The sequence below is a fragment of the Urtica dioica genome, chromosome 9 (assembly GCF_054948205.1).
Source record: "Urtica dioica subsp. dioica isolate 48M chromosome 9, U.dioica_male_clone48M_v1_H2, whole genome shotgun sequence".
NCBI lineage: Eukaryota > Viridiplantae > Streptophyta > Magnoliopsida > Rosales > Urticaceae > Urtica > Urtica dioica.
In genome coordinates, this window is record NC_142764.1 from 8,301,347 (window position 1) to 8,318,300 (window position 16,954).

Sequence of the window (16,954 nt, forward strand, 5' to 3'; positions counted from 1 at the left end):
CTATTGGTGACTCTCAGATTATAATTCTTACATAAATTTTAGGGTTTTGTAGCTAACTAGCCATGTACAAACTCAAATTTTAATAAATAATCAACATTTTGTTAATTTTATAAAAATAACCATTAACAAAAATTAATTATATATAAATATCCAAAATATAACAAAACTTAACAAAATTAACTTGCACGTCAGATTTTGTGACTATATTAGAAACGTTGGCTAAATAGAAATATTAACGTTTCAAGTGACCTAATCTAATCTGTTATATTTTTCTAAATTTTATAGAATTAATGTTAATGTGTTCTTAAATTAATTTTTAGCCCCTCTATTCCGCTGTAAATTTGTTTCATGCTTATTCCAAGAATACTGACTTCCAATTTTTATTGTCATTTTATACGTGTAATAAAATAATAATCAAATTATCAATTTATTTTATAAGATAACCAACATTGATTAAAGTCCCAAAAACACCCTTCTCTTACCACACTGACATCCAAACACCACATCCAAACCCAAACACTCAGACACCACACTACACCACACCACAATCTTCCTCTACGATCCAATGGATCTTCGCCGGAGACTCGCCGCCTCCACCGACGAAGAAGGAGCTTCAGACTCGATCGCCTCCGCCGGTGAAGAAGGAGCTTCGGACTCGCTCTGGTTCCCCACACCGGTGGTTCCGAAGTTGATTTCGACGTGTTGTCGCTCAGGTCGCCGAATTCCGGGTTGAATCGCGTGTCGAACTCGAAGGCGGCGGAGGCGAGGCTGGCGTACACGACGGTGGAGGTGCGATCGGATTAACTCTCACAGTTAATCCCGATTAACTGTCACGGTTAATCTGATTAACCGTGACAGACCTCTTCCGAAAAAGATTTCGAACATCGGAGAGTCTCGCCGTTGCGTCAATCCGGCCGTTCGAAAGTCGTAAGTCTAGTTCTGCATATTAAATGTGATAGTTAATCGGAATAACTGTGAATGTTAATTCGATTAACCGTGACGATCCTCCTTCAGAAACGATCTCGAACATCAACGAGTCTCGCGGCTGCACCTATCCGACCATTTGAATATCGCAAGTCCAGTCTTAAAATCGCCGGAAGAAGCTAAGATTTGAGAGCTTCGTCGCCGAATGTCAAGACCCCGTTTTCAATGTAGACGAACGAGAATTCGCCGGAGAATAGAGCAACGTTGAAGGCGATCCAGTTAACGGCGGCGTTCGAAAATGAAGCTAGGGCTGAGATTTGTCCGTTTGAAACTTTGATGAAAACTCCGATTCCTACGCTGGAGATGCCGGAGATGACAATTAATATTATTTACTTTGATATTTAATAATGACAACCCTTAAGAGTATTATTGGAATATTGAAATACTATTATAACAAATTGACTATTTTTCTAAATATATTAGTAATTTGTGTATAATTTTAAAAATAAGGGGCTGTTTAAACTAAATACTTAACCTACCCTTAGTTTTTCCCATTAGAATATAGTTCTTAACATTCGGCCCACCCAAAATTCCTTTTCTTATATAAATGTATTTAGTTATATATTTAATATAGAATGTGGAGCTTTAGATAATCACAGGCCTTTTTGTTTGATTGAGTTTTAAGCATTTGTGCGGAGCTTATGATAATCACGGGTCGTTTCCAATCCTGATCACGGAATTCCAAGTTAAGATTTTTTTAAAAGAAAAAGGAAACCACGCTGTAGATTAGGGGATGAGGGAACTTATCCTCTCTGCAGGCCATAGATGACGAATTATATCAAACAAGAGAATAGTGAAGTGGATTTGTGCCACTAATATACTCAGAGCCACGGCCGACTGAAACTATTACATCACCTTAAACAAGAATAATAAATAAAAAAATTAATTACGTAAACCACCTAAACTGTAAAAATTGTAAATTAGCTATTTTTTTTTTATAAATTCTTTGTAAATAGTCAAATTGCATACGTGTCATCCTATTAACTGCTTATTTTTTTACATGTTTGCCATTTATTAATTTCGACCAAGTGTTTCAAATTAGGCAGTTATTTTTTTTAATTTGAATAAAATATTGAAACCGATTAGGAAGTTTCAAACGTGAGAATTTGAAATTTTCCAGCAGAATTTGAAATTTTCCAGCTGCTTGTTTTAATTTAATTGGCTTCTAATTTCGGAAATTAGCAGTAGATAACAATCCCGAATATTTTCCCATGAAATTAGCAGTAAATAATAATCCCGAAATCAGCAGTAAATAACAATCCCGAATATTCTCCTTAGATTTTGAATCGCCGCTTAGGGTTTGGTCTCGAGATTTTTTTTATTGCGTAAAGATTTGGGTTTCGTTTGATGGTTGATTTCCCGTGTAAATGAATATCCCTCGATATGCGCGATTGCAGTTATGGCCGAAAGTTTGATTTCCTTTAATTAATGAGCTGATAATAATGGGCGGGAATTGACTGGGTTATAAGAGTCTTTTTGTATTCTGTCCCTGGATATTTACAGGATATTAACAAAACGTGAGCTATATTACAAAACGCTTTAGCATATATGGCTATATAGCTTACTAACTAAAAAAACAATGATAGTTTTTTTTTAAATATATATTAAAAAAAAATTAGATATAACTTATTTTCTTTTTCAAAAAATTTGAATTTTTTTTTCCCACACAAAATTTCAGGCTGTATGCCATTGCCTAATTTAGTTTAAGCCTTGAGCCGGTCCTGCTCAAAGCTTATCTTCAAGCTAACTAACGTTCTTGACTCTCTATCTTGAAAACATTTTAGCATGGAACCAATTCAGATATCAAATTGCACATAACTGAATAGATAAATTTCGAACTACTATGTTACATTAAATTCCAATAAATAAATCGTAGAAAATGTTAATGCGAAAACCGTAGACCGTAAAATCATATATTATAACAAGTTAAATTCCTTGTTTTTTCCTCATAAGTATTCCATTTCTTTTCACGAATACGATCCATAATGATGCATGTCTCGTCTATGCATTTTAATTTTGAGGGTAGTGGTAAACTGCACGATATATAGCTGTGCGAGTGGATAACAAAATAACTAGTAGAAAAATTATCTTTCCAATAATGGAAAGCGGGTTTCGCAGTCAAAATCTCTTTCTCAATGGATATATATATACAGGACGGAGCCAGAAGCAAACTTCAGGAGTGGCTTAATTGAAAAAAAGTTTCAGGGGTGCGAGTTTCATTTTTAGGGTAAAAAATGTGAATTAAAAAAAACGAGTCAAAAGTGTAAAAAAAAAAAAAATTGAAGGCGGCTTGAGCCCCTCGTGAGCCTACATTGGCTCCGTCCCTATAATTACATTTGTCACAAGCTCAATGTTTCCGTGTTTAGGCAGATTTCAGCATGAAGACGTAATTGATTAATTGTAAACATTAAAAAAAAAATAATAAAACAACACATCGTCAACTTTTAATAAATGTAGCTGCAAATCGTTCCCTGGAACATCTTAGTGTTAGGAACTCTACTGTGGCAAGAAGTGCGGAAATTAACAATCAGAGTATGGGACTAGGGAATGAGGTTTGTTTTGTTGATCTGAGAGCCACAATTGTTTGCAACAACGATTGTTCTGTGAATCTGCTTGAAGATGGCCATCTTAGTGCAAGCTTGTGATCCCCTGATTTGGGAAGTGAAAAAAATTGGAAAAAGTTGGAGGCTGGTTTCGTGAAAATGAATGTCAATGCGGCATTTCGAGAACATGAGGCAGCAACAGGTATAGTGGCACGGGACTGTTAGAGGAAAGTTAAATGTTTTGGAGAAGTAAAATTAATGTCCTATTTGGTCTTTGTTGCCTCTTTTTTAGAATATTTTCGTTGTTGTTAAGTTTTTTTTGTCATTATAATTTTGGGACTCATAAGAGAGACAACCACTTAGCTTGCGCTCATGAACCATGCCATGCTTTAGGCGCGAGCATGACTTTCGTTTTTGTAGTGAAGGAGAAGTTCCACCTCTTGTGCGGAACATTTTAGAGGCGTAAGCCAATTAATTAGAATGTAGAGGACTCTTTTTGTTGGAATTGATCTAAGGAGACAAAGAGCAAGTACATATAAATTAAAACTATTCATGAGCATTATATGTTTACTAACCTTTGAGAAGCTTGAACGTTGAGAAGCCTTTGGAAGGTTGAAACGTTCGTCTCCCCTCGCAGCACGTCTCTCTTCTATCCTCGGGAACTCGAGCAACCACGAAAGTTTCTATCACAATAATCACTCGAGAAAGAAAGGAATTCGTGTGTGGACACTTTTACACACGACGACTCAAGAACAAGTCTCAAATGTGGACCTAGGTGCCAAAACAAAAACGAAAGAAAACTTAGAGAGAGAGAGGAGATGGGCGGCCAAGTCTAGAGAGAGAAGCTCTCAATCTCTAAAACTTTGGAATCAATGAAATGCGAAGAATGAAGGCTCTATTTATAGGAGATGTTTTACCTTCAATAAGGTAGTTTCCTCTTCTATAGAATATCACAAATTCATGAGCAAATATTGCCTTTATTCCACATAAGTCACACGGCCAAGAGGGGGTTTCTAGAAGCCTTGAATTTGTTTCCTCTTTTGTTTTGCTTCTCCCTTGACTTGTCTTGGCCGATTTCCTCACCTTCCTCATAGAGGAAATTTGTTTCCTCTTTTTCTTTTGCCAAGTATCTTCATACATTAATGCATAATATCATTTTTCTTTCTTTGGGTTAGGCGGCCAAGAACATCTAGAAGGAGCTTCTAGATGTTTCTTCATTTGTTCATGACAACATAAGAAAGACCCATTAAGAATTTTCAAGTAAAATTCTATGAAATGAAATTAATCCACAAGGCCCTACAAACTTGTTATGGCCGAGTGATTTAAGTCATCACATGACCATGTCAAAAAATTTATTGACATTCATTTCATCCTATGTCCAAAAAGACAAAAATATCCTTTTGACAATTTTCATAAAACTTGTCTCGTTCTTGTTTTGACTTAGCTTCTAGTTTAACTATTCCTACTCGATATGATTTGTGATAGTGGCCTCATGGATCCAAATGAACAAAGCTTGAGCTAAAATACTTGGACTCAAAAGTTCACAAACATTTTCCTAGTTTTAGCTTAATGTCAACTGACTCCACTAAAGAGTTGACACTGAGAATCTCTCGGTTCAAATGAATTTATTTTCTACTCAAGAATTCAACTAAATTGTGATGAGTGGATTCACTGAATATTATCTACGTTTACCCTTCATGAATATCATCAGCTAGTTGAGATTTACAAAATTACCATTTTACCCTTCTAGCTGTTATTTCCTCAACTCCTTTGTCGCTTGTGAATAAGTTAGAAACAATGTATTGACGATGAGCTTACAAGTCACATTGTTTCATCCAAAAGAGTCGTGACTCAATTTGGACACTGGCCAGTTCATTTATTCAAATTCCAAAGAACAAAGCATGAGGTGATATACACTGCATTTCAGCAATCTTGTACATGAATTCCATATCTATGAGAACTTTACAAAGTTACTCTTGACATCTTCATCGAGCCCACTTGAGTCATATAGAGGAGGAATGGCTGCTAGCGGAGGTGGTAGAGCCGTCATGAGACCTCCCAGTTAGCAACCCTCGCCTTCCCACAGTTGTAGCTGCCTCACGAGACCCTATGAGACCTCCAATGCAAAAGGAGACACCTTTGGAGTACTTCCCCAACGGACGACTCATTCGCCCTGGCCGCCACATTAGAGGATCTTGCCTCACAAGAACCCGTAGACCTCCATTGGAATCGGCGATACCTTCGGAGACATCGTCGACTTTGAAGGAGGACTCCCTTACTCTTGTAGCCCCTTCAAAGGTAGCGGCCTCACGAGGCCCTTTGAAACCCCACAGCAAAACGTGACACCTCTTGAGATCTAGCTTATCCGGATGCTGGGCTAGCATGCCCTTACTACAACACTGAGAACCGCCTCCATGAGCCTCCATGAGAGCCCCGCGGATGTAGGCTATCTTGTCCTGGAATCGGAAATAATCTCTGATGGGGCCGGGGAAATTTTACTAGACCTCCACATTAGACGACGACCTCTGTCGAGGTCTCGCTAGCACAATTAGAGGGTTCACCCACGTAGGCGCCATGCGTGACCTCACATACCTGGACCATACCTACAAAGATTAAATCTCGTCACCTAAATAGTGGCGGGGATCCACCACCGGACCACCCGTCCAAAACCCCACAGAGAGAGAGTTGCTGGTCAATTCTTCCCCACCATCGATTGACGAGGCCTTCTTCTCCTTCAATGACCGCATTGGAGAATCGCTGCATCCTCGCGGCTCCGTCGCGTGCCGAGATGAAGAGCCTATGTGCTCCTGCAACTCCAATCTGTCACAATCAGAGATCATGGGAACTGGATCGCCGCCGCTCAGTAAACTATGGGCGACCTCTACAGTCAACTCATACGTGTTTGTCCTTGGTGTAAGAATGTCTCGATAATCATCTATTATAGAGTCTTCGAGATAGTTGATGTTGTAAAGAGGAGACCTTATTGTTGTCAATGGTGCCCACAAGAAGAGTAGTAGTCTTTCTTTATTTATGTACATTTGATGTAATAAAGTCTCACGAAGACTCTTGCTTGTAACTGCTGAATCATTAATAAAACTTGAAACGTTCATTCATTCTTCCTTGTTTGTTTGAAGCTTTATGATAAACATTAATATAGTTTTTTGTCCTTAAACAAACCTAACAACAAATGAAGAGTCAAATATAGATTTGCATGAACAAACTCTTCATGGTCTGCTTAAAACAGTTTATTCGCAATCTAAGGGTCAAAGGGCTATTAATCTCAGTATGATTGCTAGGAGAATCTATGATGTCTGGTTATGGGACATTGATTGTTGGAGACTCTATGGTTCATCTAGGTATCTTATGAAGGTACCGAATTGACCAGTGCACTTCTAGAGGCAGAATAAGAACAAACCATTTAACCTCTTATGTCTCGAAGTCACTACATATGAATTGCATCGTGCTTACCTCAATCCTGAAATGAGACATGTCATTTCATAGCTTACGTATTCTCATTTGAGAAATTTAGAGTTCTAGACTAACTGTGTGATATAGACATGACCTATTGGCGAAGTATTAAGTTATGAAGATGTCATGAGTAACTTTGTGAAGATCTCGTAGATATGGAATTCATGTACAAGATTGCTGAAATACAACGTATATCACCTCATGCTTTGTTCCTTGGAATTTGAATAAATGAACTGGCCAGTGTCCAAATTGAGTCATGACTCTTTTGGATGAATCAATGTGAATTGTTAGCTCCTCACCAATACATTGTTTCTAACTTATTCACAAGCGACAAAGTAGTTGAGGAAATAACAGCTAGATGGGTAAAATGGTAATTTTGTAAATCTCATCTAGTTGATGATATTCATGCAGGGTAAACTAGATGCTATTCAATAGATCCACTCATCACAATTAAGTTGAATTATTGAGTAGAAAATATGTTCATTTGAACCGAGAGATTCTCAGTTTCAACTCTTTAGTGGAGTCAATTGACATTAAGCTAAACTTGGAAAATGTTTGTGAACTTTTGAGTCCAAGTATGTTAGCTCAAGCTTTGTTCATTTGGATCCATGATGTCACTGTCACAAGTCATTTCGAGTAGGATTAGTTAAACAAGAAACGAAGTCAAAATAAGAACTCGACAAGTTTTACGAAAATTGTCTAAAGGGTAATTTTGTCTTTTTGGACATGTGATGAAATGAATGTCAATATATAAGTTTTTTTTATATGATGACAATTGAAATGAGATCAGACGGCCATGTTGAGAATATTGGGCCTTGAGGATTAAATTCATTTCATGGAATGTTATTTGAAAATTCGTAATGGGCTTTTCTTATGTTCCCATGAACAAATAAAGAAACATCTAGAAGCTCCTTCTAGAAGCCTTTGCATGTCCAAAATAGCTAGGGAAATAGAGTTTATTTTGTGCACCGATGTATATTGATAAGGTGATGGATCGCTTCTCGATGCAAGACTCCAAGAAGGGCCAAAAACCCTTCAGACATGGAATTTCACTATCTAAGGACCAGTCTCCCAAGACTGCACAAGAGAATGATGACATGAGAAAAATTCCTTATGCCTCAGCCGTAGGAAGTCTCGTGTATGGGATGCTTTGTACTAGACCTGATATATGCTTTGCAATTGGCATAGTTAGCCGTTTTCAATCCAACCCTAGACCCAAGCATTGGATTGCTGTTTAGCATATTCTTAAGTATCTTCGGAGAACTAGGAACTTGATGCTTGCACATTCAGGTACTAACCTGACTATGACGGGATATACCGACTCCGACTTTCAATCGGATAAGGATTCCAGGAAATCCACTTCAGGATCTGTGTTCATCCTTAATGGTGGAGCTGTTGTGTGGAGGAGTATTAAGCAATCTTGCATTGCTGACTCCACAATGGAAGCAGAATATGTGGCTGCTTGTGAAGCATCCAAGGAGGTTGTATGGCTTAGAAAATTCCTTAAGTATTTGGAAGTCGTTCCAAACGTCGGCGAGCCCATGACCCTTTATTGTGATATAAGTGGGGCTGTCGCTAACTAAAAGGAACCTCGAAGCCATAAGAGCTCTAAACATATTTAGAGGAAATACCATTTGATTCGAGAGATCGTGCAGCACAGACACGTGGAGGTGAAGAAGATCTCAACGGTGGACAACCAGGCAGATCCATTCACCAAGGCCCTATCGAACAAGGTATTAGACCATCATCGGGAGGGATTAGGCATGAAGGACTACTCACATCTTCTTTGAGTCAAGTGGGAGTTTGTTATCAATGGTGCCCATAAGAAGAGTAGTAGTCTTTCTTTATTTATGTACATTTGATGTAATAAAGTCTCACGAAGACTCATTCTTGTAGCTGCTGAATCATTAATAAAAGTTGAAACGTTCATTCATTCTTCCTCATCTTATGTCTCAAAGCACTACGTATGAATTGCATCATGCTTACCTCAATCCTGAAATGAGACATGTCATTTCATAGCTTACGTATTCTCATTTGAGAAAGTCAGAGTTCTAAATTCACTGTGTGATATAAACAGGACCTATTGGTGAAGTACTAAGTTAATGAAGATGTCATGAGTAACTTTGTGAAGATCTCATAAATATGGAATTCATGTACAAATTACTGAAATGCAATGTATATCACCTCATGCTTTGTTCCTTGGAATGTGAATAAATAAACTGGCCAGTGTCCAAATTGAGTCCTGACTCCTTTGGATGAATCAATGTGACTTGTTAGCTTCTCATCAATACATTGTTTCTAACTTATTCACAAGCGACAAAGGAGTTGAGGAAATAACAGCTAGAAGGGTAAAATGGTAATTTTGTAAATCCCATCTAGTTGATGATATTCATGAAGGGTAAACATAGATGATATTCAATGGATCCGCTCATCACAATTAAGTTAATTCTTGAGTAAAAAATAAATTCATTTGAACCGAGAGATTCTCAGTGTCAACTCTTTAGTGCAGTCATTGATATTAAGCTAAACTTGGAAAAGGTCTGTGAAGCTTTGAGTCCAAGTATGTTAGCTCAAGCTTTGTTCATTTGGATCCATGAGATCACTATCACAAGTCATTTCGAGTAGGATTAGTTAAACACGAAGCTAAGTCAAAACAAGAACTAGACAAGTTTTTCAAAAATTGTCTAAAGGTAATTTTGTATTTTTGGACATGTGATGAAATGAATGTCAATAAATAAGTTTTTTTGATATGATGACAATTAAAATTGGATCACACGCCCATATTGAGAATATTGGGCCTTGAGGATTAATTTTATTTCATGGAATTTTATTTGAAAATTCTTAATGGGCTTTTCTTATGTTGTCATGAACAAATGAAGAAACATCTAGAAACTCTTTCTAGAAGCCTTTGCACGTCCAAAATAGCTAGGGAAATAGTGTTTATTTTGTGCATTGATGTATGAAGATACTTTCCAAAAGAAAAAGAGGAAACAAATTTCCTCTAGAAGGAAATAAGTCACAAGGCCAAGGGAGAGAAACACAAATGAGAAAACAAATCCAAAGCCTTCTAGAAGGCATGTTTGACGTCCAAAGCAAGGGGAAAAGAGGAATTAAGATTTGCTCATGAATATGTGATATTCTATAGAAAATAAGAAACTACCTTTTAAAGGTAATCCTTCTCCTATAAATAGTCTCTCATTCTCATTGTTTCTCATCCCAAATTTTCGAGCTCTCTCTCTCTAGATTGCCGAAATTCCTCTCCCTCTCTCTCTAGTTGCTCGGTTTTGTTTTGGCACCAAGGTCCATATTTGACCTAGCGTTTTGTTTTAGCTCTTCGACTCTAAGACTTGTTCTTCAGTCGTCGTGCTTAAAAGTGCCCACACACTAAATTCTTCTTCCCTCGAGTGATTCATGTGATAGAAACTTTAGTGATTACTCAAATTCCCGAAGAACGAAGAAAGGCGAGCTACGTAGGGAGACGAGTGATTCAACCTCCATAAGCTTTTCAACGATCAAGCTACGCAAAGGTTAGTAAATGAGCAATTTCTCTTCAATAGTTTTAATTTAAAATAACATGTGCTTGCTCTTTGTCTAGGTTAGTATAAATCGTTTTTACTGGTTTAAAGAAATTTTTATATTCCGCCGCTTGAAGAAGCGTTAAACTTTTCTTAATCCTAGATCTATTCCACCACTTATATCACTCGCGCTTGGTGTTTCGGATACACCGTGAAATATGTGGTCTACGTCCATGGATTCAAAGGGAAGATACTTTTTCCTTTTCTTTTTAATGAGACAGAAAACGTAGTGAATTTTGGCGTCGAGTCAAACATAACATGGATTATTTCTATCAGAAGAAGAGAATTGAAGCTTGTTTTTTCATAGTATCAAGACATTTGTAGGAGAGAAGACAAATACATCTATGCCACACTTGATCAGATACTTTGTTGATGAAGGCAATTTGATGACTGTGATCAGTGAGAACATAGAGGTCTTGGTGATTTTCACCCCTGCCAATTGTCTTCTTGTGATACATATCCTGTATAGTAAAACCATGATTAGTAAAACAAACTGATAAATGAGTCTTGCTAGTTAAGACACTGATGGAATAAGATTGAATCTGAAACTAGGATCAAGAAGAACAACTTTTAAGATGAGATTGTTGTTGATCCTAATATCACCATATAAATGCACCAGGATGGATGTATGGCTTGGAAGAGTGACATTGAAATTCTGTAAATGCTTCAGACTTAAGAAAACTGAACGATCAACACAGATATGTTTAGTAGCACCAGTATCAAAAATCCACATCTTGTGGTTAGTGTCAGAAGAAATTTGAGAACAACTATAACAAAGATATGTTGTCAATGGTGCCCACAAGAAGAGTTGTAGTCTTTATATTGTACATTTGATGTAATAAAGTCCCATGAAGACTCTTGCATGTAATTGCTTATTCATTAATAAAAAGTTGAAACGTTCATTCATTCTTCCGTGTCTGTTTGAAGCTTTATGATAAAACATTAGTCTTTAGTCCATAAACAAACTAAACAACTTACGAAGAGACAAATGTAGATTTTCATGAACAAACTCTTCGTCGTTTGCTTAAAACGATATATTCGCAATCTAAGGGTCAAAGGACTATTGACATCAGTATGATTGTTAGAAGAATCTATGATGTCTGGTTATGAGGCATTGAGAGTTGGAGACTGTATAGTTCTTATAGGTATCTTCCGAAGGTACTGAATTGACCAGTGCACTTCTAGAGACAAGATAAGAACAAACCATTTAACCTCTTATGTCTCGAAGTCACTACGTATGAATTGCATCGTGCTTACCTTAATCCTGAAATGAGACATGTCATTTCACACCTTACGTATTCTGATTTGAGAAAGTCAGAGTTCGGACTCACTATGTGATTCCGAACATGGCCTCTTGGTGAAGTACTAAGTTGTGAGAATGTCATGAGTAACTTTGTGAAGTTCTCATAGATATGGAATTCATGTACAAGATTGCTGAAATGCAATGTATATCACCTCATGCTTTGTTCCTTGGAATGTGAATAAATGAACTGGTCAGTGTCCAAATTGAGTATTGACTCTTTTGGATGAAACAATGTGACTTGTTAGCTATTCGTCAATACATTGTTTCTAACTTATTCACAAGCGACAAAGGAGTTGAGGAAATAACAGCTAGAAGGGTAAAATGGTAATTTTGTAAATCACGACTAGCTGATGATATTCATGAAGGGTAAACACTGATAATATTCTGTGGATCCACTCATTACAATTAGGTTGAATTCTTGAGTAGAAAATAAATTCATTTGAACCGAGAGATTTTCAGTGTCAACTCTTTAGTGGAGTCAGTTGACATTAAGCTAAACTTGGAAAATGTTTTGTGAACTTTTGAGTCCAAGTATTTAGCTGAAGCTTTGTTCATTTGGATCCATGAGGTCACTGTCACAAATCACATCGAGTAGGAATAGTTAAACTGGAAGCTAAGTCAAAACAAGAACGAAAATTGTCAAAAGGGTATTTTTATCTTTTGAGACATAGGATGAAATGAATATCAATAAATTTTTTGACATGGTCATTTGATGACATGCATCACTCATCTCATAGGAATTTTATTGAAAATTCTTAATGGACCTTTTTCATGTTGTCATGAACAAATGGAAAAGCTTCTAGAAGGCCTTTCTAGAATGATGTTAGGCGTCCAACATACCCAAAGAAAGAGAGAATATTTTGTGCATAAATGTATCAAGATACTTGCCAAAAGAAAAAGAGGAAACAAATTTCCTATGCATGCCATAAGGAAATTCGGCCAAGGCTAGAGAAATGAACAAAATAGGAAACAAATCAAGGCTTCTAGAATGCCTTGTTGGCCGTGTGACTCTATGAAGGAAAAAGGGAAATTGGCTCATGAATATGTGATATTCTATAGAAGAGGAAACTACCTTATTGAAGGTGAGACCTAAAAAAATAGGAGCCTCATTCCACACATTTCACTCATCCCAAGTTCTAGAGATTTGAGAGCTTCTCTCTCTAGCTTGGCCGATCCTCTCTCTCTCTCTCTATTCAATTTCGGTTTTTGTTTTGGCACCTAGGTCCTCATTTGACCTAGTGTTTAGCTCTGTGACTTCAAGACTCGTTCTTAAGTCGTAGTGTTGAAAAGTGCCCACACACTAAGTCCTTTTTATCTTGAGTGATTTAGTGATAGAAACTTTCGTGGTTGCTCGAGTTAACGAGGAAAGGAAGAGAGACGTGCTGCGAGGGAGACGAACGTTGCAACCTTTTTCAAAAGCTTCTCAACGTTCGAGCTTCTAAAAAGGTTAGTAATCTTTAATGCTCATATTAGTTTTTATTTACATGTGCTTGCTCTTTGTCTAGGTTAGTAAAAACTGTTTTACTTGAAAAAGAAAATTTTTAAAATTCTGCCGCTTACCGAAGCGTTAAACTTTTTCTTAAACCCTAGATCAATTCCAACAAGATAACCTAGTGTATAGAAGGTCATGTTGACTTCACCAGATTTTGACTAAGGAAAAGCTGAGGAGGTGAGCCTGTTTGACAAGATGTTGATGAGCTCATGGCATTGGTTACTTGAGAAACCTTCCATGGTTTTACTGCTTCAGTCGCGTTGTCAGACACCTGAACGCCCTCAGCTGGATTTGCTTGACCTCTGACTCGTGATTTGTAACCTGGTGGATAACCGTGCAGCTTGTAGCAAGGAAAAAAATACCGTTTTTGTTGCCGTTTCGAGGCTCATGATTTACGGAAAATCGTCATGCCGATGGAAAACCCAACAGAAAAATTGTGGAAAAGGGCAAGTGAAATGCCGTTTTCAAATGCCGTTTTCCATGGAAAATCGATGTGCCGACGGAAAACCGAACGGAAATAATGTGGCGAAACAAACACATAAATATATATATTTTTAAATGTAGTTCAAATTTAAAACACTTCAAATCATACATATCTAGCATAAATGTTCTATTTGTTCATGAAATAAATATGTTTCACAAACATATAGTTACAATATTAAAAAAATGTATCAATAGAATCCCGATAGACGTCCCGGTTGGATAAAACTCGGTTGGTTTTCATGAAGCTCGCAATACTGAGACCAAGTGCAATTCCCCTGGTACGATTGTTGGAAGTTTTGAACATGTTTGTCATAGTCGGCTTGATCGTACCCCACAGCTGATCAGTGGGCATCCCGGTGCACATGTTATGATGTGTTCGGCACCGAACCGATCTACGCGTACACCGTACATACGACGTCCACGTTCTTGCGAATTCACCTGTGGCTGTGGCACTCCTATCAGATTAGGATAACGATAAGAAGGATAAGTATACGAGCCGTCACTCTGTGTGTCTGACGTGGTGAATGACATTGTGTCGAACTGAGACATCAAGTGATCGACGCCGTATTCACTACTAGATGACATGTACGCTCCATATCCTTGTTGGAAGTCACCGCCGTAATCACTACCAGAAGACATGTAATGCGTGGGCGCTCTCTGTCTTCCTCCACCGTAATCCGATCCGGTCTCAAAGTCAAAATACTCTCCGGGTCTGTTAAACATGTAATATATTACTTTCCATATTCATCATACATACATTGTTTGTGAACTCCGAAATGAATAAATGCGAACACACTAACCTGTCAGATCTTTGACGTCGTGGCCCGTGAACAGAATCTTGCGTGGCTTGATAACCTTGCTCCATAGTCCACGGCTCGTAATGTTGGCTACCACCACCACCACCACTACCACCACCAACGTCTTGACTAGCTGGATAACCGCCAAAGTCACCACCGTCTCCACCATCGTCACCGTCGTTAGGACCACGTCCATCGTCTGATGATCCATGCGAAGTATGACCGACGTCTTCGCTCAAGACGCTGTCAACATCAACACCTTCCGTCCGGGCCTGTGAGGTGACGTGTGGGTCGGGGTTCTGGTCTTCATCGTCGAGGTGAACTGGGCGGATCCATTGTAGGAGTTCATCATCGTCGACATTGTCGCCCATTATCTCCATTGATCTTTGGATCATATCCAACGGATCCTTCCTGTCGACGGCGTCGTTTTGGATATCTCGTAATTGCAGCTTCATGTTGTAACTACAAAAGACGAGTTCCTCAAGTCTCTTATACACCAGTCGGTTTCGCTGCTTAGTGTGGACAAGTGCAAACGTGCTCCAATTCCACTCGCACACCGATGATGATGCGGTCTGAGAAAGGATTCTCATCGCCAACTTTCATATATCTTGAAGATTTCTCATCGCCAACTTTCACAACGTGGGGGTTTAAATTCCAAACATCGCCTACCATTCTCCTAACAAATGAAGAAACTCTGTAAATATGACACTATGATATGAACATCGGGAATAAGAAATAGTTCTTACCGGAAGCCATCTTCGTCATTCTTGCTACTGCGGATTTATTATCGAACATGACTTTCGCGTCGCAGAATTTTATAAGTTCGTTCCCGATGTCGTCGCAGTCATCGTTGGGGAATAGCTGCTCAAACACTTCTGTAACCGCCGTAAGATGTTCGGGTGCCTTGGCGATCTCCGGATTGTATTGGAATTTTGGATTTAGGTAGTGAGCTGCAAGATAAATAATCACAGATAAAAATTAAAAATTATACAACGATGTTCACAAAGAATAAGTGAAATGAGTAATACCTGCTTGGTGCAACGGATGGTCAAGTTGTCTATTCTATCTCTGAACCGCAATGTCAACCACCCATTGCTTGTTTGGGATGCTTTCCAACTTCTTTTTCATTAAATCGAAGACGTGGTACATCAAGCCCATCGTCGGAACAACTTCTGTATCAACGAGACGCAGAGCAGAGTACATAGGCTCGAACACCTTGCACACGCTATCAATATGGAGCCAAAAGTTATTGTCCAATATTTTTGACTCCACAAACTGCCCAACTGCAGTTTGACGGAAGGAACATCGGTCCCACCAATCCGACGTGAACATCTTTTTCAACCCCGGTCGATCGCTCTTGAGACTCGTTAGGGCCAAGTAGTTCGTGGCGAACTCGACGGACCAGGACGGATTAGCTCTCCTTGTCCTTCTTCTCGCATCTTTGAGAGGACAACCCCGTGATTGTAGATGAACTTCGTGATTTCTCTACAATTCTTAACAACCTCGGCGACAGTCGCTCGTTTTCCAACATCCTCGAGCATCAAGTCAATATAATGTGCGGCGCACGGAGTCCAGTACAGATTATATCGACGAGCGAGTTTCAATCCGGCTTTCTTGTAAGCCGAACCATTATCAGTGATAATCTGAACAACATTGTGTTCTCCGACTTATTTCACAATGGGCGACAGAATCTTATAGATGTACAAATAGTTCTTGATCTCATCCGACGCATCAACTGACTTCAAAAAAACAGTCTTACCCGCCGAGTACACCATAACATTTATGATGCTTAAACGCGTAGGTCCCGTCCATCCGTCCGACATTATGGTGCAACCATATTCCTTCCACACTTCTCGTTGCTGATCGATGTACTTCTTGACGGATGCAACCTCTGCTTTCAAGTACGTGTTATAAATCTCATACGGAGTCGGAAGCGGAATACCTGGACCTGTGAAGTTTGAAATGAAAGTACAATTGGACACCACAATACTTGTCAAATTAAAACTGGTAGTTCAAAATTCAAATACACGAGACTTACCAACTGCCACAGCTTCATTGATCATGTGTCGAAAATGCGGCGACTTCACTTTGGCGGTTGGTATGTTCTCGTTGATGACGTAGCTGCTAACAGCTTGTCCTAGACGCCCTTTCAATTTAGGATTCGTGATTTCCGGGATCGTAGGTTGTCGTCCACTATCTGGCCGAAAATGAGGTAGTGGTGAAATCCCTGAACACCCACCAGGGCCGGATCTCCAAGCATCCGGCTGTGTCTCTTGACGGCTTCTTTTAAGAACTTGCATCATATCATG

General features: G+C 38.6%; 1 pseudogene; it reads right to left on the reverse strand.

The window, feature by feature from the left end:
* Positions 1 to 15,353: 15,353 nt before the first annotated feature.
* Positions 15,354 to 16,420, reverse strand: LOC149384812 (uncharacterized; annotated as a pseudogene).
* Positions 16,421 to 16,954: the final 534 nt, after the last annotated feature.